Genomic DNA, 23785 nt, shown 5'->3' with positions numbered 1-23785 from the left:
GACCCCTTTTGGGTAAAATTTGATCTGGCATTTCATTTCACAGGCTCAGCTACCAGTCTGTCAAATCTTCATTTTGCTGGTGCCCACTAGAACTGCTGACGCTTGTCTCTAACTCCTGGTGCTTTCATCTTTCAGCAGCAATAAACATGTCACACTGCTGAGGTGAAACACAATCTGGAATTAAATTTACTGCATATAAAATATGGTGCCCTCTTTATTGGTTCAAATACTTGTCACTCATAATTTATTTGAAAGTGTATGGCATTCATGAAGCAAGCGTGATGCTGGAAACAGAGATGGGGGAAGCTGCAGAACTTGAAAACACTGCAGTTTGCAAAAGCTCTTCTTTCTATTTAACACCCATTTCCCCATCCTTTGCCAGTCCTGACTGACATAAACGCATCAAACATGATATCAGCATCTCAGCCAATAAACAGTATGCATCTCAGTAACAACATGCTGGGGTATGTTTGGCTGCACAGCTGCACGTTAGCTGCAAAGCGACTGAAGGAAGACGACTAGCATTGCTCTCAGAAGTGCAAGCCAAAAACAACTGTGTATATTTTTATACATGTAGGACCTGAGAAGGAAGAGTGGAAAGGATGGGAAGTAGACAGATTCAGCCCTAGTCTATTTCAAACTCGTTCACCATGCTTTTCCTTCTGGCATTCAACTTTTTCATGATTTATTCTAAATACTGTCGATCAGCTTTAACTAATACAGTTCTTGTATGAAGCACCTCTCTAATCTCTTCAAACACAGATGTGGAAGCACGGCTTAGAGCATGGAGGCCAACAAAAGCACTTTGCCTGTACCAGTGATTAGCTTTGATTGACATAGTACACTTCTGCTTTCAAAAGGCATACTTTAACACCCATAAATGATTGTTTTAAAATGAGAAGCACTGGTTAGTACAGCTCTGGCTTTAGTAAATACGCCATACAAACATATTAGCAGATAACTGAGAGAATACAAAGCACTCGATAATCTTATATTCTTTCCTAATTTTTTTTCCTCTTTCTCTGATTTTTTTTCCATCAAAAACTTATTTCTAATTATATAAGAAAAATGACAAAAGAATGTAGTTTGTTTAAACCTGAACTTTCAGTCTTGTGATTTACATGCTGTAGTTTCTGTAATAAGAACCAATAGGAGGAGAGGCGTGGGGTTGGTTTTATTTTTTTAAAAAAAGCTAATGCAGAATGCTAATGCTTGGAGGGTTTTCCTTGTTATAACACATAACTTGTGTTAAATTGATGGAAATAAGGAAGGATTAGAACAGTTTCATTACAGAATATGCAAAGACATCCAGACTATAAAGCACAGGGCATGAGCAGAAGAATGTCAAATATACACAGTAAAATGTATTTGCAGCTATAGGTTCTGTAGCTAATTGTCTAATTAGTGTGTTTTTTGTTTGTTTGTTTATTTGCTTGTTTTTATGGAATCCTCTTGATGTTATTATGAATACAGCCCTGTAATGCTTGAATACACACTCAGAAACGAAGTTCTAAATAAGAGATACTATCCACAATTTAAAATAACTTTCAACCAACAAGAATTCATAACCCCCTCAGTCAATAAAGCCCATTCTTTCTTCCCCAACCAAAAACCTTGAAGAAAAGACGGGCTTTGCCATAGGACCTATCAACCAACCAGGAAACATTCTAATGTCATTATCTGGGAAGCAACTTACATTTTTCAGCCCCTCCTCCTGCCTCCTGGTCACACTTGAAGAGAGACGTATTCTTTAGGTATCAAGGAACCAAACCACTTAAAGGCACGCGAACTAATCTATAATACTGCATTTGAAAATGAACTGGAGGTGAGGGCAGACAATGGGGCACAGATGTAACAAAATCCTGGTGAGAAACATCCATTAACAAATGAATAGCCACTGTATGCAACAGGTGAGATTTCCAAGTGATCTTCAGATGCAGATTCATACAAGGTGTGCCACCAGTAATCAGTAACCTAATAAGGGAGATATTGCTGACAGAACAGGCTCCTAAGCAGTTTTGCATTTAGACTGTAATATAAAGACATGAATGTGCATTTTATTTACATGATTTCCTGAAATGACATGGCAGATTTGCTTCTTTCCTTCCACTAAGTAGGATCTAGTGTCAAAACCCAGGTGTTAAGACTTCCAGTCTGGACTGCAAGAGCAAATAGGGTATTACAAGTAAATACTGACGCTATAGAGAGTCACAGAGAAGTAAAAGTTGAATGGACAGCTGATAGTAGTACTTGTAAAAAAATGTTAATATACATATATATGTATATAATATGCATATATATGTGTGTGTGTGTGTGTGTGTGTGTGTGTATCCAGGATTTATATATATATATATCCAGAAATTTATATTTATATATATCCAGAAATTTCAAGAAATTTACACATACAGGAGAGTTGCACATTAATTTTATTATTTTTACTAGTCTTTAAATGTTTTACACATATCTGTGTTAACCACTTAACATGATATCTTTGCTGTAGTATCAATAGAGTAATAAAATACACAGATCTTACTAAACTGTACAATTACCCCAACAGTACTGTGTGAGAAACTCTGTGTTCTAAGTTTCCATCTGTGCATATGAGTGTGTCCATGTGCACACGGCATTTTTATGTGTATTCACAGCACAAGAGAAAAATCAAACGGGTAAGTAACCACTCCCGAATCCAGTGATATTAATCCCAGTATGCAAAATCTGTATATGTTCTGGCAGGAAGAACTGTCTCTTTGCCTTCTGTTTTGAGAAGCTCAGCTGCATATTTTTAATTCACAGTATTCTACATTAGGAGAAAAGAAAGCCTGTAAGTAAAGTAACACAGATACTGACTAACTGTGGTTCAGCTAAATAGTTTTTAGAATGATCTACACCTCCACAGGGGCCTAGACAGCTTTTATACAGAATCATATGCAGTTTTCTTGTATTGAGAATGCCATCAACAAGATTCAAGAAAAGACATGAACAGGACCACACATCTATCACGTTGAAGAGAAACCTGATTTCCATTCTTACAGGACAAAAATCACTACAAAAAAATCTTGCAAGAATAAATATAAACCTTTTTGTATTTGCAATTGTTTCTGTTCGTTCTTTAGCCTCCCTGTCAGACTCCAAGGATACTCTGGATTCACTGAACTTTGCACTTTGTCCAGAAGCTCTTTGCTTACCAGTGCCCTTCAGAAAGGGAAGTCTTCTCCGTGAAAACTACATACAATTTGGCTGAGGAGAGAACAGAGGCCTGAACAGCTCTTTCCTGAACAAAGGATTTCTTAAGTGGAAGAAATTCTCTTCGTCTCGCCTGAGTGGCTGGGCTGACATCCGGGGAAAAAGAAAATCCTATTCCCATTGTACGCTGCTGATGGAGAGCCTTGTGCAGTCTTAATTGTTCCCTGCCTGTCTTCTATCTGACACCCTATACAGAATGGTACATTTCAAGTCCTCTTCCAATTTTTGTCTTCTGACAGGGATCAAAAATGCCTTTTCATATATAGTCCTCCACATTTAAAACCCATGGTGACCCACTTTTCATGAAACCCAGCAAGGTCCTTTCCTCAAAATCCCGTGCAGAGGCCCACATTTTTGACAGTTTCCCAGTAAAATTCTGAATCATTTCCCCTTGGGTCAGCACTTTGTGTCCATGACTGGCAAGAGTCTCTGTGTGGATTTTCATCACTTATTTCTTGTCTTTGCTGCAGCCCATCCATTTTTCTTCAGTTTTTTCGGTTCACCATCTGTGCTCGTACTCTCCTCTTTTTCCTTTCCCTTTCCAGTTCACAGTCTCCAATATGCAATTTTCCCTATTTTTAATGCTTTTCACTCTTGTCCAACCCCTTCACCTCTGTCTCTCCTTTCTTCTGCATCTTCATTTGTTTTCCATTCACTGCCCTTCCTCCTACTGCGAACTATTAGGAGCTGTGAAGTCTGCAGCCATAAGGTCTGCCTGATTAGATGACCAGAAATTATATCTTGTATACCCCTTTAAACAAAGACAATACTCAGCCCTACTTTCTGTGTATTCAACAGAAACTGGGTGCATTCTCCACCACCAAAATCAGGCAACTTCTTATTTTCAAGTCCCAGTATATTTCTGGGAGCTTAAGTCTATTCACTTGCCTTTAAAATTTTGGTCACTATATCTAATGCTTGAAGACACTATAGAAATGAAGTTTTATCATTACTGAGTTTTTTCACTTCAAATCTATGTGCTATCTAATTAATGCTAATTTAAATCATACAAAGTACATAAAAACAATCTCAAAATGGTATTTTTGAGAAGTGGAAATATTTTCATAGAGCCATCCGATTTAATCTCCAGAAGACAATGGAGGGAACTTCCCTGTTGCAAATACTTTATTTTTAAACAGACAGACGGCTTGAAGTTCCATCACTGCTGGATCAAAAATGTAACCTTGGCAATGAGTTGCAGCCAGACCCTTACTCCCAGTCACTGTGACATTCTCCACATCTCCAGCTCTCACATACTTGGCCATCACCTTGGCCATCATCATGCTAGGCAGGACTCTATTCTATAAAATATCATACTTTTAGCCTCCTGGAGTTTGAGGTAAGTCATGTGAAAGCTTCCAAATCCTGTCAAAGAAGGGAAGAAACATGTAACTACAGTGTAAACTGAGAAAAAGCTGAATATTGTCTTGTGAGGATTTAAGCTCTTCCAAGTTTTAAATTTACTAAAAATTCTGTCATGTCACACATATCATCTATTTCATCCTCTTTCCCAAACTTTGCACCTTTTTTGAGACTTGGGCTTGGTTCCTGCAATCCTCTAGGAGAGGCAATAGTCACGTTTCTGTTTCCTTTATTAGCATTTGTCTTAAAGCCACTAGCACACATCTAGTTCTCTTTTTCTTTCTTTTTTTTTTTTTTTTCTTTTTTTCAGATTCCCAGATGTCTATATTTGGCTTCAGCAATCTGTGCTTCAGAGCATTTGTCATGTGTCAAGTTAAGACTGTAACTTGGACCATCTAGAACTGAAGAATTTGGATCCATCATTCCTGAGGAAGGACAGGCTACCATTTTCTCAAGGGGAGAAAAGCTGTTTGCGTGTCCCATGCGCATGAGATCTTGTCTCCCCTATAAACTGACCACTAAAAAGAATTCATGCTAGGGCAAGAAAGGGGACCTACTGAATTCATGTTTGCATTCAATGTTTCAGTCAGTTCTGTTTTGGGTGCTCTGAGTCTAAACTGTTCTGGTAAGTCTAGTATGCCTCAACAATACTCTGCTATCTGTGTGAAATGCAGAGTGTAAGGCAGATCAGAAGAACTGTTGACAGTAGTTGATTCACAAGCGGTCTTTGAACATGGTCTCTGTAACGTTTCTAGATATTCTATATGATTCCTGTGGGTTTTAGTGTTATTTAGTGTAAACTTTAGTACTGCTAACAAATATAATTAAATGAATATATGGCATTTTACAACAGCCTACATCCATTCTACCTAATAATATTCATGTGAAGCGTACTGGAGTATATAATAACCCTGCAGACACAAAGCCATATAGTACTACCTCTAACACTGTTAACACATCATAGCATTGAACACATGGTGAAGCACAGTTCACTACAAGCTAGCAGCAAACAACCACACTAAGGTCTGTATGCCATGCTGACACATAGGTAAACTTAACTTCACTAAATGAGCTAGATTAAGCATATCTAGATAATGTTTACACTATTTAATCATAAGTCATATTGCTTAACTGTAATAAACATTTATGTGTGTGTATAAGCAGATGTATCTGTATATTGCATGTGTATATTCAGTGTGCATGTGCATGTATATCACATAAAGAACTCAAGGAATTTTGCCCCAAGAAAATGTACTTGAGTGCTGGACTATCTGAGCTGATCAATTACAGTGCTGATAATTTTGTAGGTGTGCTTTTAAAACTGTAGCTTGTTTTTATATTTCTCTCAGCCTATGTTTTAGTTTTTATCTCTGGATATCCTCCACGGAGCAATGAGATGGATGTGGAAAGAAAAAGATCAATTTAAGAATTGTTGCTTTGCCTACAATATTCTTATAGCATTTGTGGACATTGATCAAGTCTTCAAATTCAATTTAAGAAATGTCATCAATTTTTTATTTTTTCAGAAAAGGAAATAAATCTTTAAAGAAGAAGTTTGCTTAATTAATCACAGGAAAGAAGTGAGACTAGCGCCTAGGAGTCTGGAAATTAAGAGAGAACAGAACAAGGGACCATACATCTTCAAACTGTGGGAAATTTTTGCCACAGCACAAACTGATAGCAATGGAGAGCCTATGGGGCAGAATTTGACTTGTGCTGGCACGTTTTCCCAGAATTAGCTAATTCTGTTAACTCCTACCTATCACTTCTGGCAAAAGAAGAAGAAGAAGAGGAAGAAAAATTGATGAAAGAGACTGCAGGTCTGCTGGGGATCAGCCTCTTCTCCCAGGTAACCTGAGACAGGACAAGAGGGAATAACCTCAAGTTTCACCAGGGAAGGTTCAGATTGGATGTCAGAAAGAATTTCTTCTCACAAGGAATAGCGACGCATTGGAAGAGCTGCCCAGGGAGTTGGTGGAGCCACCATTCCTGGAGGTATTTAAGAGAAGAATGGATGTAGCACTAACTCACACCTATCACTATTGGTGGTAGGTGGATTGTTGGACTAGATGATCTTGGAGGCCTTTTCCAACTTTAATTCTATGATACTATGACAAGCAACCAGAATTTAAATAGCACCTAGCCAGAATACCGCCCAAATCAAAATTATAAAAACAGCCTTGAAGCTGGAGACTGTGCTCTGTTGTGGGTACCTTAGCTCCTAGTCATCTTGGTGCATTGCACTGATGGCACAAATGTGGCATTCTCCTTCTCAGCCCCTGTCTCTCAATGCTCCAAGCCAAGTTGTTTACTTAGAAATCTACTTCAATACAATATAATGAGACTTACCAAAACAAATTGTTTTGGTTTAGATAAGTCAATAAGGCATGCAGTTCAACAAATGCAGATGGTGATAGTTGTCACATCCTTTGGCAGACATCTGGCCTTAGTTTAAAAGATTGGTAATCTACTCTCCTTTCCCCATGTACAATCATTTTGCATTTTTTGGGAATTAAATTTGCTTGCATAAGTTCTACAAAGCATTTTCCATATGCTTGCTTACAAGATATGAAAAATGAACAAAATTTACAAATTGGAAGTCAGGATGCTCAGGGCTGCTGAAAGACTGTACTAGTAGTATATTAATTCTGTTCTGAGGAACTTACAGGACATTTACATAATGGATAGTTATGAACTTTTCTTTTTTCCTTACCTTCCCCCCATTTCTAAATGATAGCTGCCAAATTTCATAAATCCTATAATGTTCTGCTCTGTAATTAGTTTGGAAGCCTGTAATTGTTTAAGTTTAAGCCAGCAGATAGAGGCTGCCAAACCATTTGAGCAGAAAAGTTGTAATAACGGCCTCATATTATCGCTTGCTGACTTATTTAATCTCTTTCAATCAAATTGTGATTCTCAAATGAAAACAAGAAAAATCCAAGTGCTTGTTTTTCACTGCAAGGAAGAAATGGCCAGGATGGACACACATGCAAACCCACAGAGACAAAAGGACTTTTGTGACAGAAAGGGTGCATTGACAGTCTTGGAAGTCAGTCATGATTCAAAGGAAAATATTCTATGGGAGGTGTTATCTTCAAAAATGACATTTTAAATTGCACATTTATTCACAACCAAAAGGATGTTCCTGCACCAAGCTATCCTGAAACATCTTTTTAACACTAAGGTGCATTAGTTTTCACTATTAGTTGTACACTAATCTACATTGTTTTCTCTAATATACTGCTAGCACATCTCCATTCATATAGAGCTTATTCCTATATTGTGCTAGTTGGAGAAGCAGGAGTAGGATGTGAGAAAAGGGGAAGGATATTGAGAAAAGAATAAATATCTCATGGTAATTATTATAAAAAGTTATAGCAAAGATCCTTTTAAGACAACACTGTAGAGAAAATATTGCAAAGTTCATGTGCCTATGTGTTCTTGTACATCATATATATAATGCTGTCATTCAGATATTCTGTCATATCTTGTCATTATTACTTCATTTCCAAGGAGTCAATATTGGATGCTATATATAAATTCAGCTCAAATGCATCAATTAAAAAGAAATGTTTGCTTTTTTAGAGGAAAAATATTCAATTATTACAACTAGTACTACATCTTCATTGATTCTTGATTGATTTAAAATTAAAGACTTATCAAAATATGCTCAATAATTTTTCATTATTGTCTATTCTTGCATTCCTAAACAACTTAATGGAGTGAGGTTTCTGTGAGAAGGAAATTTTACTAAAGATTTGACATCAATTATTTACAAAGACTTTGTGCAGCTTTGTTTATAAACAGCAATGATTAAACTCACTCCGGATTTGCTTTTTGGTTATGAGTGATGGCATGTACTGAAGGAAACACTGGCCTTGATTTGCCACCAAATTTGCCAACAGTTCTTCTTCAAGACAACTCACAAGGTTTTAACACATTTTTATTCCGGGTAAGAAAAAACGTTAAATATTTGCAAAATCTTCAAACGAAGAGAATTGCACTGAAGTTGATTTTGTCAATAGACATTTGCTATAAGAGACTGACTCTTCTAAAATTTTAGCCGTAAAAATTCTACAAAATATTTTGGCATTTACTGAAACAAAGATGTTCTGCTCAGCTCTCTTTTTACCACAGCAAATTTGCTGTCTACAACTTAGAAAAGAATATGTACCACCTGCTATGTACCATTTCTAGGGTCTTCCACTGAATAAAACACATAACCTTAGACTTTTAAATCAGATGAATTTTTAGTGTTTAAATGCTTACTGGATATGGTTCTCTACGGAAACCACTCATATCAAGATCTTTTGCACAATTTCACTCTTGTGTCTCTGTAGATGTAAGTATTAAGGTATCTTATTTTAGTGACTCAACTCAAGACTCAAAATCGTTCAACTCCTGCCTAACTGAAACTTTGAAGACTTTGATACATTTGACACAAGGCCTTCTGCCTCAGACAGAATCTTATCCTTCATAACAATAGATACATTGAATTTTGTATATATAACAAAACAGAGCTTGGTAAACTGCACTTTATTGCTGATAGGAAACTAAATCCATATAATTGTATTTAATCTACTGCATGATAAAGATGCAATAGAAAAGCAATTTAATTAACTAGAACAAGAAGTGACAAGGGACAGATGTAATATAAAAGCACATCAGGAGATTTCAGTAGTCTCTGTAAGTATTTTTGTTAAAGTCTATTAATAAAATAATCCACAGAGAGGCCAGGAGCAGGTCTTTGCATCTTTCACTGCATAGAAGGCAATGTTCTAGAAGAAGGAGGCACAGCCTGAATAAATCACAGGCACTGAGCTATGGTAATTATATATTTCTTGGGCAAGAGACTGGGAAGATAGTTGAGTCCAATCAGGTTACTCATAAAGCATTAGAAGTAAAACTAAAGTTCAATTTATAGGACCAGGTCATGAGAACCGATGTTCTGCATGATTGAAAAGGGCGCAGGAGCTTCTCCATGCACAGGGCTGTGAGCGTCTAAGACTAAGGCTGCCATAAGTTCGCACTCAAAAGAAATGCTATGTTATTACTGAATATACTTCCCTTTTTCACTTATGTTGCAAAATGACTTTTATTTTGCAAAAGCACACAGAAGACACCTAGATTCCCCACTAAAGGAATATCCCATTAAAAATGGATACAAAGCTACAGTGTCTTAAGGTGCTAGCTCAGATGTGAGAGTGTCAGCTGATTTCATTACGATTTAGAAACATTTACTAAGGTTTGTCTCAAGTTTTGAGGTTCCTCATACAGAGAAAAAAACAATCACTAGGAAGACAACATGAATTAGATAGCATGTACAAACAAAACTACTCCATTTGTGATTATATCTATGTGAGAACTTTATTTTACCCGAGCAATTAAAATGTCTCCATATGATGCTCCTCCTAGCACTGTCTGTTGTTGTTTTTTTCAGCATGTTTTTGCACTGAGTAATTTGGAGAAAACAAATTAAAGCAGAAGACTTGCTAGAAAATCTCACAAAATCCCAGGGATTATTTATTTTTCTTGCCAAACTCAGATTGATCTCTGCAAGACATGAAGGAAGCAGAAGAGATCATTAAAATCATCATTAAAATTCTAGGGGAAAAAAATACTGTTACTAAAATTACTAAAATCTTAAAGCCACAGGGGAGGTATATGGCTGTAATAAAATTCTGGGGAAAAAGCCCCTGAAAACTCTCACATTTCAGCTTCCAACTCACTATAATTTAATGTTCATTTTGTCATGAGCTTTGAGTCTTATAAAACAAACAAACAAACAAAACTCAGTTACAAAGTCCAGCATTTCCATGCTGATGAAAAATCCCCTTTCACAGGAAAGTGAGTTCCAGACTATTCAGAAATGAGGTAATGGCTTTGCGATTTCATTCCTTTGGTTGGAGCAAAGAATAGAAGCTGGGAAAAGAGAGTCTCAAAAAGTGTGCTCTTTATCCCCTCCCCATTGGCTGCCTTCTGCAGCTTTCAGCACCAGGAATGCAAGGGATGATGTAGTGCGGTCGGTATGTACAGAAGCACTTGCAAACACATTGTACTTAATGAGACTTGGAAATCAGTCAGGACCAGGGCACTTCTTGTGATGTATTTCATCAGTGCCACAAAGCAGGACAGCAGAGAAGTGTGAAATGTTACATAGTTTTTGTAAATATTTAGGGCAGGACTTCTAAAAACTAGCCAGCAGAGTTCCAAACATCCTCAGCATCCCAGAAGCTCCTGCTGAATATCACATTGACTTCAAGGATCATCTTTGTCCTGCTTCAGGTCTCTTGCAACACCATGTCAGCATACAAGCAAAATGGAGGGGACGTGGAGCAGAACTCCCCTGCAGAAGGATAGTTAGTACAAAAGTGTGACCTTTCTGGAGCTTGGATTTTATTTTGGTTTACATTCATCTTTCTGTTCACATCAGTTCTACATTTAATATTTCTGACTGCTCAGTTCTTCACAGTGTGAACTCTTAACATTTAGTCCTAGGTTACCTAAATCCTTCTACCAGGAAAGAAATGGGCTAAGGACATTGTGTCTAGCTTTTGCAAAACTGTGAAGTGGCCTGAGCTAAGCCCAAGGTGAACTAGTCTTAATATAGTTATATAAAGTATAGAAGCTGCCTACGTGGAGGTAAGTCTGACATTGTTAGGAGGCTTACCTACAAGGCCCACCAAAGAGATACTTCAGGTGTGTTGTGCTTCCTTTACTAAAGGACATGCTCATACCACTGTGGATGTGGATGTGTTTGCAAACATATGCATCTATAATTTATGAAGCCACCTATTTAAGATTCGTGTCATTTATCAAGATGCTTTTGAGACTTAATTTCTCATTTTGCAGACCGAATGTTAAAATTTGATTTAATTTATTAACTCAATTAAACAAGAAGTGTTCCACATTAAGAAGCATAGTGTTGGAATTAATCCCACCAAAATGTGGTGATGCTTTAACTAATATCATGTGACCTCTTGATATCCTCCAACACTGTCCCAGTGAATTCAGTGTAAATAATCAGCTCAGAAGAGCACTCTCCAGAGGATATCATATGTGTCCTCACAGGGATGCATCCACTCCAGTCTTGGCCAGGGGAACCTTAGAAAACACTCCTTACCTTTACCTAGTTAAATCTAACTGTTGTTATCTTCAGCCTTTTTTTGACTTTGATGCCAAACAGAAGCAAGATGCAGAGAGTGGAAAACTGAGCAGGATGATAGATGGACACAATAAGAATGAGTACCTGGGGACAGAAATCTAACCACACACCCACAAACTCATCAAGTGATGAGGACAAGTGACTCTGCCAGGAACTGCCAGCGGCATCACATTGCCCAACCATCAGCTTTCATTTTGGATTTGTGGAGGCTTGGTTGTATTATCATTTCTTTCCTTGAGCCAAAATACTGAATTAAAATAATCATTTCGTTTATGAATGTTTATACAACATCACAGAATAACAGATTTGTAGGGGTTGGAAGGTATACATAGAGATCATCAAGTCCAACTCCCCCCTGCTAAAGCAGGCTCTCTAGAGTTGGTTACACAGGAAAACATGCAGGAAGGTTTTGAATATCTCTAGAGAAGGAGTCTCCACAACCTCTCTGGGCAGCTTCTTCCAGTGCTCTGTCACCACCAAAGTAAAGAAGTTTTTCCTCACTGTAATTTCCTGTGTTACAGTCTGTGCCCATTGTCCCTTGCTGTGTCACTGAACACTGACAAAAAGACCCTGATCCCATCCACTTGACTCCCACCCTTTAGATATTTATAAGCATTGATAAGATCTCCCCTCAGCCTTCTCTTCTCTGGGCTGAAGAGTCCCAAGTCTCTCAGACTTTCTTCATAAGGGACATGCTCCAGGTACCTAACCACCTTTCTGGCCCTCCACTGGAATCTCTAGACATTCTCTGACTTTCTTGAACTGAGTATCCCAGAACTGAGCACAGGATTCTAGTTGTGGCCTCACCAGGGCAGAGTAGAGTGGAAGGATCACTTCTTTTGACCTTTTAGTCACACTCTTTTTAATACACCCCAAGAGATTTTTGGCCTTCTCAAACACAAGGGCTCACTGCTGGTCACTTGTTGTCTACCAGGACATTCAGATTCTACTTTGCAGAGCTTATTTCAAGCAGGTTAGCCCCTAACCCATATTGATGCACGCAGTTATTCCTCCACAGGTGTAGAAATTTGCACTTCCCCTTGCTGCACCTCGTAAGGTTCCTCTCTGCCCAACTCTTCAGCCTTGTATGCATGCCCCTGAGAAGTTTAGACATACCATATAGGAAAGCACTTAACCCTAACAGAGTATGTTTGTATTATAGATACTTAGGTTATTTAAAGCGTCTTCCTATTATTATATTTATGTTCTAGCTGGAGCCTTTGATGAAACCACTTCTTTTGTTGAATACTCTCAAAGCTGATGAAATGAAATAAAACCTTCTGACACAATCCACTAATTCTCTCATCTTGCTTTCTTTTTAAGCTTTCTTCTTTCTAGTTACCAGCAGTGACTAAAAGTGTCATTGAGTTTTTAACTTCACCCTTTTTTTCCATGAGAACTATTTACTGGCTTTCAGCCTTACTGAAAAGAAACTCCCGTTTAACAAATGCACTATATTCTATAGTCCAATCAATATCAGCACTCTTTACTGATCATTTGGTTTATTTCAGAAGAAAAGATGTCATGCTTCATATAAATCACTTTTTTTTACTCAAAAGAATCCCTTATTGAATAAACTGTAGTGTCATTTCAGTCAACAAAAATTGAGCACAAAGACCCCAGTCAACCCTTGGAAGTTTTCTTTATTTATCCACCTGTAAAGTTATGTGATTCTGATGCAAATGAAACGCATTTTTAACCTACATTCTCTCTTCTAATAGTAAATTACCACAGAAGGATGGAAATGTCCCTATTCATGTAAGTGGACTTTCAATTACTGGAATCCCACAAGCACTGTGCATATACATATGCCTGAATTCATTCATAGTTATAGCAAAATTGAACCTATTAGACAATGCTTCACTTCACTGTAGTCAGCACTGCATTTCAGGTGTTTTGATTAAACAAACATATCAAGTCCTTTCAGAATGACAGTTCAAAACTACTCACCCCAAGCTGTTGGTTTGGAACCATGTTGGGAATATGACAGACTGCAAAACCACACTGAGCCAGATTTATGGCATAATGTAATAGATGATTCATCAATTCTTTTGCTCATGGCAGGTGCAGACAACAGACTTTAAATCAGCAGTCATTGTCATGTCAGTAACTGTGTGATCTGTCTTGGAAAGGGGAATGGAAGGGAAGGAAGGGACCTGGGGAGATGAAGGATCAGGAAGGGAAGGGAAGGGAAGGGAAGGGAAGGGAAGGGAAGGGAAGGGAAGGGAAGGGAAGGGAAGGATTCTGAAAGTCAGTACAATAAAATTTCTTATACAGTTCTGGAGACAATTACACTAACATGTAAATCTTTATCTCCATGTTTATGTAAAATATCAACTGTAGCTTCAGGAATGTGAACAAATGAAGTTTCCACAATCTCCAAGATGCAGTTGGAAACATGGGCAAAAAGGATAAAATCCTATAATACTTCATTTTTAGGTACCAGAGAAAAATAAATGTTTCCCATTGCAAATATAAATGATAAACTGTTAGCTGCAAAGCAATTTTTGCATTCAGTATATCTCATTTTAAGCAACCACATGTTTGTGTCTGCCAATAACATGTTCTGAGTTCTAGCAGATATGGGAAGTGCTCGTGTGTGTGTGTATGTGTGTGTGTGCTGTCATAACCTATCTGCCCAAGCATGGACTGTCTTAAAAGATTAAGTGCGCCTATTTTGAACTGGAGGCTGTATGCCATAATTTTTAGCTAACCCGTTTCCTTCTTAGTGAAAACAGAAATAAAAATATATTGTGCACACTTCATTGCTAGAACCTTTGACCTCAGCTGCCTGTCTAGCCAAGACTGTGATGAATGCTTTGTGTCTCTTCATTTTTAATTGCTCATAAATTGTTATCCCATGAAACACAAAACTAGCCTTGTCCTCATTTTAGTAGAGGTTGGAGGTCATCCTAACAGTAATACAATTAAGGAGTGTCTTTGTGTGGGGTGTGGGAGTGAGGAGGGCAGTGGGGTTACAGAAGGTTGTTGTATTGAAAGATGTATTCCTTTCTGAAGAAATTCAAAGCAAATTCCACGCTTTCAAACAAAAGTCTATAATGTTTGACAGTGTCAAGAAAAGCTCCTAGGAGGACATTTAGAAGGGCAATAAAGTAGATATGATTTTCCTTATCTGTATAATCATTCCTATACATGTATACATGACTTATGTGATAGCACTGATCTTCTCTTTCCAATGGCAGACTTAATCCTACAGGTCAAAATTTACCCAGGCACACATGTTCAGACTTGCTGATTTCAGAAGAAATGATAGCCTACCTCTGACTCCTCTATAAAATAATCTAAACCAAATCTGTGTAGATAGCACTGCAGTTACTTTCCTCTGGCTAATCTTCTCTCAGTTGTCATACATTTCCTTCCTCTTCTTGAAAAGCTGGACTATACTTAACTCAAATAATATACAATATGCCAAGACAGAACAAAATCTTTCACCTTCAAAATACTTAGTAATAAATAACAATAAAATATTAGTTCAGTGACATCAGGGAGTTTGATATGCCCAGATATAAACCTCTTCATTTTTAGTTGAATAAATACACAAAGAAAATCTGCTAAGTTCACTTTTACCTCAGACCACGTGTAACTCTGTTTAATGAAAAAGTTACTGGACTTTCTGAAGCTGAGCATGTAGATTCCTAAACACCAAATCATTCTTGTAAAACTGTTGTGCTGTTGTTGTTTACTGTTTGTTTGTTGTTTGTTTTTGTTTGTTTGTTTGTTGATGGGGGGAATGCATAATATTGGGGATTTGCTCTAAATCCTCTAACAATCCTTGTTTTATGATTTAGCTCTATTCAGACCCAATACTTGCAGCTAATCAGAATCACAGAATGACAAAACCACCAAGTTCTCAGTGATAGGACAAAGAATAGTGGTTTTAAACTGAAAGAATAGATTTATATAGGATATAAGGAAGACATTATTTACTATGAGTGTGGTTAGGTACTGCAGCAGGTTGCCCAGAGAAGTTGTGGCTGGTCAGGTTGGGTGGGGCTGTGGGCAATATGATCTAGTCCATGATCATGGCAATATGATCTAGGATGTCCCTGTCCATGGTAGGAAGGTTGGAACTATTTGGTCTTTAAAGTCTCTTCCAATTCATACAGTCCTGTGATTCTACGATTCTATAATTCATCAAATACTGCATAGATATCAAGTTATAAAAAGAAAGTACTTTGTCCCAAGATAAAAATACAATTTTACTTCAAAAACGTTTCTCCTTAAGAATAGTGATCCTATGACGCATTTAGATTCCTTACTTAAAAATTTAAGTCCATAAGCCATCCCTCTGTAACCAGACTAAGTTGTGAAGCAAGCACCAAAATTCCATCTAAATCTACTAGTCTTTAGTGCTAGAGTATGTGCTTCCATGTGGTCTGTGGTAGTCACATGTACTCAGAATCACTCTCTTCTTGCAGGATACAAACCTTCTTCTATGAGGGAAATAATTTATTCCTTTAGACACCTGCATTTACCCTGCTGAAATTGGAAAGTTTACCTGTGATTTAATGTACGAACTGCCAATTTTATAATCTAGTAGTTAAACTATTAATGAAAGAGAAAGCTGGGTCCTAGATCTTCACTGTCTGAGGGGATGTAAACCTAAGGTCCTGGAAATATCTCAAATGTCATGCCAGTACTATGCTGGCTGTACATCTCTCTTCTTGCAAGCAAGACAAATAAGAAGAAACCTGCTAGACACCTAGGTTAGGACTTCTGCTGAGGAAAGTTAGTCCAGAAAAGTCAGCATTTTGTTGATGACAATGTAATGTCAAACCTATTCTCATTCCAAGATCCATGGTATGGAACTCTAGTTATACAGCTTCCAAGGTACAAGTCAGGATCCCAATTAACTGCTTTATCCTCAACTCTGTAATACTTCCACTCTGACTGTTGGTGTATTTCCTGTTTTCTGTTCTAGATCCCAACATCTGGCATATGCACATTCACCCTTTTCACCCCAGAAAATCACATCTGCATAATGCTGCCTGCATTTCTCATAAGATCAAGACCAAAAACTTAGGTGTAGGATATGTGTCCCACATATCTGTTCATAGACACTCAATATTTTGCTTATGAAAAAAATAAAACATTTGAAATTTTAACAGTCTCTGGAAATAAAATGGAAAGGTTATTTTTTAAAAGTTATTTTACGTTCAGTACCATATCCATACTTTTTACTTCTGTGTGCGTGTGACAATGTCTGTGTATTTGGAATTGACAGAATCAATAACAGGACAAATGTATGATTTCTGTTTTGTTAGTAAGAGGGTTCGGCCTTCTGTTTTAAAAAATACCTTCGTATCTCTGAATTTATTGCAAGTGTTCATTTCACTAACTCTTCCTCTCTCCCAAGTTTTATAATTAAAATGATGTGATGTTGTCTGTTACATATAGTTGAACATACTGGTTTCAATCAGTGACAAATGCACTTTCTTTCAAAACAAACAAATAAAAAAAGAAGGCAAAAAAACCAAGCAAGCTTCAGTATTTTCAGCCCTTCTCCCTCACAGCACCAAGTCTGCTGTTTCAGACTGTGTGTTACACAACAAAACTGCATGAAATTTATGGGGTAATGGCAGATACAGTATCCTATAAGCCCAGCTTGCAAACTCTTGTAGGCCTTACCATTTACACAGCTCTGGACTACACCATCCTGGACTACAGCTAGCTCCCTGGAAGAGGTGAAATAACCCTTAAAGAGAAAGGATAGAACTGTTAATGGAGAGAAGCAGAGGTGTGTGGAAAGCAGTTTGTGTTTGATAAAGATGTCTGCTTTGCAGTCTTGGTGTCACAGAGCAAGGATAATCAGGCTTTCTAGGACACTTGGCTCCACTTAGAGACATGAGCATGTTGTCCACTTTTACTTTCTGCTAGTCTCACAATGAGAACCAGGAAAGCAGTGAAAGCTGTTAAACACAGTTTATAATGCAGCCATACCTTTGGCTTTACCTCTACCAAGTCCTGATGGGAAACAAGAGTCATTTCAAAACTGCAAAACTGCACTTCCCACACTTCCCACAGTATAAGAGAAATGTACTTACCTACTCACAGTTTTCATTCTCTGAAGTGGATACTGGGTCCTCTGTGACCCATTAGAGCTGGACTATTCTTCTACTCTAAACAAAGAAGTTATCTGATTTTATTTATTTATTTATTTATTTTTTTGCTAGCTACTCAAACTAGTGCAAACCGCCCAAACTGGGAAGACAAACTAGAAATCCTGATGAATAAACATTCTTCAAGATTAGCAGTCTTCTAGCAGGAGATGTTAGCATTTATCTATTTAATTTATCAGAGAAAAAATAATGGAAATTAAGATGGCATAGTATGATAACAAAATGAAGGAATAGCAGTATTTCTCTTTTTGCTCTCAGCTGGAGTGCTTTCTAAGGGACAAAGGGACTACTAAATACATGATGCAGATGAGACAGTGTTCTGGGTGGAGTTTCTCCACAACCATTTTTCAAAAGGAAAATTCCAAGCAGGTAAATACATTTTCTCTTGCTCCCTTGTGAGTGCCTGGTGCTCAATGATGCATCACGGTTGGGAAATATCAAACAATAAAACAAATATCCATAGGCATAAGAGACATTTAAGGTATCAGGAAAATTGAACCCAAAGGAAAGAAAACTTCTGCTTGACTGTGACTCTCTGTTTTATTGTGAGTTGTTGTTTTCTTTTTCTTTTCTGTCTTCTCACAGCATAAGAATTAAGCTTTTTTGAAAAATGAACAAACAGTTCCTCTAAATACTGCAGAATTTTGAGCCTACGGGTCATGCTTGGTTTAAAGAGCACATATGGGAAAGCATAAAAGAACAGTTATGCTCACAAGAAGAGAAGTCCTGACCTCATGTAGCCTTTTCCTTGGCAGCTGTCCAGAAAGACGCTGATCTTAAATAAACAATCTCATAGACTAGAAAACTTCTGAATTTATACATAAGGAAATAGCAGATGTGGCTGTTTGCCACCCCTTATTAAAGCTGCCCACATAATTCTAAAATTGTATCTAATGTTTTTCAGTGATTAATTTTTTTGCATAAACAGAACTTTTCCCAGCCACATCACAGGTGCTAATGTGTATAAATGACTGATCTTCTGGAAAGACTTAGAGCACAGGAAAGGAAAGTTTTTTGGTTCTTATGATAACTTAGGCATGCTAATGCAAACTGAAAATCAGACAGATAAAATGCACAGTATTTTGGGAGGTAAAGAGTAATGTCACACTTACTACCTCTTCTAAAGTGCATCAAATGAGGTAATAATTTTCTATAAGAAATAAAAGGCATCTAATTGATAGAAAGTTTAATCAAAATGCTTACAAACAAGTTGTTCCTTGCAGCTTGATTTCCAGTGAGGCATTTGCTCTCTACCATTGTGCCCCCTAAATCTTCCCCAGCAACAAGTCTTGTTCCTGCAAACCTCCACTCTGACAAAACCACAGAGCAAGGAATAGACACCATTGAGACCAGTTTGACCCTTCTGAATCTAAGTAGCCAGCAACTGTCGCAATACACACATTTTTCCTTCAGAAAGACTGCCTAATTTTGGTCTCTCATCCATCTACTACTTCCTTCAGAATGTGTAATAATTTGATTATTCTCATCTCCTTCCCTTAAGCAGATTTCCTTTTTAACAGTTTTAACAATCTTAACTGAAATGAGATCCCAGATTCAAGATACAGGAGAAAATCAGTTGAACAAGCAAATGTACAAGGTCTAATAAATTAGAAAAAAATGACTACTAAGTATTGAATCATGTACAAAACCTTTTTGAAACGGCCAATAAAGGTGACACATCACAAGAAAAATATTGTAATTGATTCATTTCACTGTAAAATCTTTATCAATAATATCTGAACATCAGTCCCTAGTTACCAGACAGCTTTTCTATGCCCTTAACTGTGAAATAAAACATATGACTGCCTTTTTTAAGGAGTCATTAGCAGAATTTTCTGTGAAACACCATGAAAGACAAACATCACTTCTTCATGTGTCAAGTCCCTTATCTATCTTATCTTGCATATTCCTGATCCAGGGGACTGAAACCTTTCTTCTTTTTGGACTAAGTTAAAATGACATAGGAGTTTGAGAATATCTAGAAATAAATGTATACAGGATATTAAGCATTCTGAGCAAATATAAAACACCACCTGAAAAATTAGCAGTTATTTCAATTACTTGCTCAGGAAGCTAGCTGTAGAATCCCTGTAGAATTCCCTTCACCTGGTAATAGGCACCTACAAGTTATATGGTTGTTCTCAGAGCTGACCCTGTAGTTCATAAGGTGAGACGGGAATCTCTAGAGAGCAAGTCATTCCACCCCTTAATGCCTCCTCTAGCATCGGATTAATTATCCAAGGGTGTTTAACTATCTTCATTGGCTGCACAGTGATCTTAGATGATAATTTGCACAAGATCCTAAGCACTGGATGACTAGCTTAGCAATATCAGTTCCAACATAAATGGATAACTCGTGCTGCTACTCAAATGCAGGTAATTGTATTCATTAAATTTATCATGTAAGCTCCTAAGAGAAGAAACTACTCTACAGGTTGAGAAAAAAACTCTGTACTTGGTATTTATATACAAAAAATCACCATTCCAGAAGCAAATTTCCTTTTCTTCACACTAGATTTTCAATGGAAACTTTCACTTCCAGCTTATCTTATGAATGGCAACCAATCCTAGCAGTAAAATAACAGAGTAGAGAACATTCCCTTATTCAGTTCTTGAAAACTGAAAACATTTTAGATTTTGATATTGTTTACAGTGTTGCCTTCAATGGCTGGAGCCTTTTTTACTTAATTTCCTCTAACAAATCTTCAGGTGATCATGTTGATCCAAACACAGAGATGTTAATGTCTGGTTATGTGAAATAAGTAAGGGAGGTGGTCAAGGAATTCCCAAGTAGAACAGGAAACAAACAAATGAAAACACAGGTTGTAAAAATGGTTGCAGCGTTTCACAGAGTGGTCAGGTACTTGGATTCTCTAAAAATAACAGCAAAATTTCAGAATACCAGCAGCTGAAAGGCCTGGTCAACAGGTACAGAAATTACATCTTCAATGAGCCGTCAACTAGTGATTTTGTTGTCTGCTGGCATTGGTGTGAAGCTAAACAGGCTTTGGTCAAAACTAGAAGCAGATTTGCAGTGTTGCAAAGTGACCGTGGCAATTCTAGCGAAGTAGGCAAGCTGGTATTCAGCTTTTTCATTGTATGATGCTCTAGTTTTGAGATGAAATGTTTATTTAGGTAAAAGACTTTTGCACTGCTGAGTGTCTGAGTGGAGTCAGGACAGGAGAAAAACATTTTCCCATCAAGAAAACTGAAGAAACATTGTGCATGCAGATGAATTTACTCATAATCTTAAAAAAGCTGTCTGCTTAAGGTGAGATGCAGCTGCAGCAGTGCCCTTCAGCACTGAGGAGAGGAGAGGGAAGGAGAGGAGAAGTATGTGGAAAGGCTCAGCTCTTAGAACCTGACAAGAAATTCAATTATATTTGGAGAGTTGAAAATGCTTGAAAGGAAAGCTGTGGCTCACTGAGGGAAGTTGGCAAATACGTATTTTCACACATTCATTTTTTATAAATTTTCAACTTTTTTTTATAATTTCATCATCACATTCTCATACATTTATTATTTTGTTTTACCATTCCAGAGTACTATTCCGCATAAAGACAAGGTGCAAAGTACAGTCAAGAAAGGATTAAGGGATCTTCTTCTCATGAAGGATTTGTAAGCAGAGAGAAAATGTTTCAGTTAGATGTAACAATTATTTTTAGTTTATTTGTTTGAATAATGAATTAGCCACTTACAAAAAAAGAGTTTGGTACTGTGCAGTTCCTGTATTGGCAAGCTAGTCTGCATGTATTTTACTGAAAATGAGATCTGTTTCTGAAAGACAGCCCTTCAGTTTGCTTACACTGTCCTTCTCCACACTTGCAAAGTTTGTGTTGTTGCTATGTCTGCAGCCTCGCTGCTGCCCCAGCTTGAAAGTTGTGCCTTGATGAGACAGGGGATACCATTTTAAACCCCCCTTCCCTCCCCCCCCCCCCCCCCCCAAAAAAAAAAAAAGCATATTTATAGAAGCAAGACTGACAAGAGGGGGGGAGTGAAGAACAGGGCATGAGCACTCATGCTTGAAACCCCTTGCTTGTGCAATAATGAGCTTGAAAGCCTCGCTGAAGTGGTTTTACAGCTGTGCAACAAAATGGTGCACTCTCCTCCCTTAATGCTGACATTTTAATGTAGGATCACAGCTATTCAGATTGTCCATTGGAGCTGGCAGGCTGATGGTGTGAGCAACTACACACTCTCATCAATGTCGCTTGGATGAAAGCTGCTGTCAGGCTCAATAAAATGGCAGGCTAGGCCAATCTGGCACACATGAAAGGAAACTGGAAGAAAAGCTTAATTGCACCTCCAGCAGATTCCAGTTATTCAGCTGGTCTGTTAACAACATGCCGCCTGGCACACTGGTGCAGTCCACTGCGTAGTGTTGGTAAGGAAAGCTCCTTGTAGATATGACAAAAAGACCGGCTGGGATAGGCTGCGCCAGTCAAAGCCAAAGCAAGAACAAGTCTACCTGCACTGCTGGGTTAGTGGTGGCCTCTACATCTAGCCAAAAAGTAAGAAACAGAGATAGGAACCATAAAATCAAAAGTGCTTGTTGTCTGTGCTCTTCATGGGGAGAGTTTGCCCTAACAAGGAGGATATCAGGAAAGACCAGACTCTCTTCTCACATATATCAAGAAAGAGCCAACAGTAAGAGCAGGGAAGAGTAGTCTACCTTAACGCACAAGAGAAAGAAAGAAGCCATGATCACTGAAACCAAATATTCGACATGATAAGTGATAAGCTATATCAAGGATGGAAAAACTGATAATCTGTTCATTCAATATATTGGTAGGAAACTATAGAAGGGGAGGATATTAGGTTAGATAGGATTTTTTCTTCAGTGTCCACAGTGGTCATGAACCGTTGGAATGTTTGCAAAAAAAATGTTTCTTCTTGGGAAGCTGAAGGAGGCATGGAACAAAAACATATAAGACTAAGAAATATTGTCTAGGAATAGGGACAATAAGCCCTTGGAGCAATCTTTTGCATCTTAAATGAGAAGTAATGAGACAACTTAGAATATCTCCTCTGGCTGGAATAGCATTGTGAAACTATGCTAAGAATAAAGAGAAAATAAAGAGAATAAAAAGAAAAAATAAGAGCCTTCATGCTTGCAAGATTAGGTAGAATTACTCATCACAACAGTACCACAGGACCACAGGTTAAATGATCTAGTCCAACCATTCAGTCTGTCTTGTAATGTGTATGAAGATCAGGTTATTTCTTAGTATTTTTGTTTATTTTAATTCCACATGCAAGCATAATAAACCACATAAAACAGATCCAAAACTGTAGCTGTGTTACTTTTTGAAGCATGATAAAATAGAATTACAAACTAAATACTAAAATTTTCAGTGGAGTTATTCTTTTGTAGCTCGGTTTAAAAATACTTAAGAAAATTATGTACTGTGCTATGGTGGGGAAAAAAGAATATATTCCTGCCTTGTACTGAACTCAATTTCAGTAGCACAAATCCTTCTATTTCCAGCTGATTTGATCACAACCCTCGCTGTCACCTACATCTTGTGTTCTTAAACTATTAGTGGAGAAATAGATCTTGTTCCTGTAGTCACTGAGCAATCTACACAACTAGACTGGAGAAACATTGTGGTCAACAGTATTGAAATTATTCCCATTTCTGGAACTCGCATAGAAAATTTGAGCAGGTGATCTCAGTATCTTATTCTTATAATTACCTGCCAAAAATGGAGCACAGGAACTTTGCCTACTATACAGGTGGCTTGAAAACTGAAAATTCTCCTTCTGTCATCCTGACAGAAAATAATGAATTATTATTATTCCTTCTTTAAGCAGAAATCTGTCTGTGAATCATGAATCTCCCATAGTTATAAAAGGCCCACTTTGAAAGTAATGC

At 37.6% G+C, this 23785-nt stretch overlaps 1 long non-coding RNA gene across 1 annotated transcript; it reads right to left on the bottom strand.

Moving 5' to 3' along the window:
- Nucleotides 1–3335: 3335 nt before the first annotated feature.
- On the bottom strand, nucleotides 3336–23785 carry LOC107311939. The gene is made up of 5 exons (XR_001554308.2): nucleotides 23607–23785; nucleotides 17836–17910; nucleotides 17420–17486; nucleotides 9982–10158; nucleotides 3336–4608 (listed from the first exon to the last, which is right to left on the bottom strand). It is a non-coding gene; the product is annotated as an uncharacterized LOC107311939 (long non-coding RNA).

Source organism: Coturnix japonica, chromosome 3, assembly GCF_001577835.2.
Source record: "Coturnix japonica isolate 7356 chromosome 3, Coturnix japonica 2.1, whole genome shotgun sequence".
In the NCBI taxonomy this organism is placed as follows: domain Eukaryota; kingdom Metazoa; phylum Chordata; class Aves; order Galliformes; family Phasianidae; genus Coturnix; species Coturnix japonica.
The sequence above is the reverse complement of the archived record's forward strand: the minus strand, read 5'-3'. Positions and strand labels throughout refer to the sequence as shown.